The sequence below is a fragment of the Sinocyclocheilus rhinocerous genome, unplaced genomic scaffold, assembly GCF_001515625.1.
Source record: "Sinocyclocheilus rhinocerous isolate Xijiao unplaced genomic scaffold, SAMN03320098_v1.1 scaffold993, whole genome shotgun sequence".
Lineage (NCBI taxonomy): Eukaryota > Metazoa > Chordata > Actinopteri > Cypriniformes > Cyprinidae > Sinocyclocheilus > Sinocyclocheilus rhinocerous.
The window spans coordinates 1,652,816-1,656,100 of NW_015639771.1; positions in this window are offsets into that span (position 1 = coordinate 1,652,816).

Genomic DNA, 3,285 nt, shown 5'->3' on the forward strand with positions numbered 1-3,285 from the left:
ATGACGGGGCTGTCTCTCTCTCTTGTTTGATTCGTGAACGAATCATTGATTTGAACTGATTCTTTTTCAGTCGAATCGATTGGCAAAGCGAAGGTAAAACTCAGTTGGAAGCCGGTTTAAGTTATTAAATGATAGTATGATTTACCTATTAATTCTCATTAGCCTGGTTTCACAGACAGGGTTTAGATTAAGTCAGGATTAGGCCTTAATTCAATTAAATCATTTAAGTAGTTTTTATAAACGTGCCTTAGAAAAAAAAAACATTACTGGGGTGCATAGACAAATGCAAAAAAATGGCACTGACATATTTTTAAGATATGCTTTTTCGTAGTTATGAGTATGTCATCATATTAAGGAACTTTTTTTGTAATTATGAGTTAATAATTCTCATAATGATGACTTAAGATTTTATGATATTTAGAAATTGTCTCATAATAATAACACTGAAGTTAATAATAATATTTGTATGTCGTATTATTTTAACTTTTAAAGTATTTCCAGCTTTATATGTGTTTCCATCTTCTAGGTCTCCTTTTTATTTTTTATTAAGGACAATATTAACTAACATACAAAATAACATTCTGAAAAGAAATAGCCTATGTAAGTAAATTAAAAACCCCAAAATTATGAGTGTAGGGTATATGGGCATTGCACTGTAAAAAATAATTATCCATTAAATTGTTAATAATAAGCATTAACTGGCTCCATGTCTTCTTCTAGAAACTTCTCGAAAGCGGCACCCAATGAAATGTAGCCTACACTTAGACTACTGATAAATATTTTTTTTAATCAAAGTTCCCACATCACGTAATTCTAAAACCTGTTAGCAAAACAGGTAAAATATGTTAGATGTATATTAATATCTCATTAGCCTATTATGAGATCCTAAGCCATTATGAGAATCGCTAACTCATAATTAAAATTTAATATCTTAATATTGTGACTCACAGAATCAAACCCTTCATTACTTTTTGAGGCTATTTTGAGTGAAGACTCAATAGAACAGGTGAATCAGCCATGCGATTCGGTTCATTTGAACGGACCGTCAGAGCGAATCTGTTCACTAAAATGAATCAGACTTTCCAACTGGTCTCTCTCGCTCTTTATCGCTGACGTCTTGGAGGAATCGTGTCTGTATGCGGTGTTGTGCGGCATACGGGTTGTGTAAATGTGAAGGACACAGTCGTTCATATGTGGCTTCTCTGCACGGTTTACACAATGACCGAGCTAAATCTGCTTCATGTGATGTACAAATCACATACCCACCCCCATCCCGCGAGCAAATATCCGACTGGTCGTTTAAAGTGAGCTGTAATGGACAACCATCTATTTTCGTGACCATTCCTGCAGAGCTTTTCTAATGAAACCAACAAACACTGCACAAGTCAATCTGATAAGAAACAAGAATAGTTGTAAAGGTTATCGATTAAACAATAGTAAACTGGTGCAGAGAGCAGCACAGCAGCTTAAACTACTGTAGGATTTATCTTGATCCGCCTGTTTTTGCTCTTGATGGAATTTAATCATCCAGGAACATGAGTGAACACGAGATTACTGATATATCTTCACTAAATCAGCAAATATTTTCTTTTTAAAGTCTCACAAGCCGTCAAACTTTTATCAGTAGCCCTTAATGGAAAACACATCACATTGGTTTTGCTCATCACTGTGTAGTTTACAAAATTATTGTTTGCAAAACTTCACATCTATAATAATTATGATTATACATAATCATTGTAGCCTGATATTTCACAATGAATGTTTCTTTAGTTCAGTAATAGGAGATTTTTTACAATGCAAAGTAAAAGCAAGTGCACAATAAATAAGGTGCTTTGTGTTTTTAGTATACATGAGATCATATTGGGCTTCCTTTAGAAAATTTATTGTAGTAATAAGGTGTGCATTCAGTTGACTACAACATCCTGATATTTGGTCCCAAAGCAAGCCATTATAATATAGCCTATTAACAGGGATTTCCTGAAGAGGAGCAATGCAGTGCTGCTAACAACATGACGTGATGTGACGTGTAGCCAAGTGTCCCATCCTCTGAATTTGTGCTCTGCATTTAACCCATCCAAGTGCACACACACAGCAGTGAGAACAAGAGGTGACAGAGAACAAGAGGTGTAACAGCGCTGTTGTTTTTGCATTGCAGTGATTATGATGAGACATGTCTGCAAGGGTCAGTTATGCAGAATATTCATAAAGATCGATGGGCACCAGACCAGTGTTCACCCACCCTCTGTTCCAGGCAGAGGCGGCTGTTGTGTAACAGGGAAGAAGATGAGAAGTAAAAACCGCCCACAAACAGAAGCTGGAACAAAATATTTCATCCATAGATCTTTGTCCTTATAGCATTCTACTCTTATAATGAAATGCTGAATAATGGGTAAGAGTCTAAGACTGTTGGATTAAATGTACAACACTATCCGGGACTGTGCATGCTTTCTGGTAATTGCTGATCTGTTTGAGATATTTACATTGATTTGCCTACAACGCATGTCTATAGTCGAATAGTAGCAGTTTTGAAAGACACGCAATGAAGCATATTATACCGAACAAGCAAATAATATTGTTTGAATTCCTTAGGACCTTGGGATAATACCACTTGTTTGTGTTTCAAATACATTTCCTTATCTGCTAATACTTCTACCCTGTAATAACCACACAAGAATGCTGTGCAATTCACCACAAGCCATGTTGAAACTCAGGTTCAGTTACAGCAGCCTGAGGGCTTCATAGTAGGTATGATGCTGCTGTTGCAGACAGTCAATCTAAAGGAAAACCATGAGAGATTGAGATAGGGGCTATGAACTGAAGATAAGCATGGCTGTATTAAAGGCACAATATGTACGATTTCTTTTAATTAACATATCCAAAAACCACTAGAACAGTGTTATATATTTTGCTGACTTGTGTACTTACATTATCCATACATTATTAATGTTTCGAAGAATGTTTAAATCCTGAGAAATAAGCAATTTTAACTAATGACACAGAGCGTGTCCATAGTGTCATAACCCCTCGATTCCCGGTTTTGTTTTGTAGAAAACATGGAAACACCAAAGACGCTTTAATATGTTGTGCGTTTTAAAAGACCGGTGACGACGGCACAGAGTAGCATAATAACAGAACTTTCAAACGTATCTAGTATGATAAACCAGCGCTGCTTTTTCCCCCCCCCACATATACGCACGACCGAAAAGAGCGGAAGCGGTTAACTGTGGCATAATAAAAGCTCCGCTGCTTTCGAGCCGTGTGTCACGCTCGTTCAGCGGCCTCAAA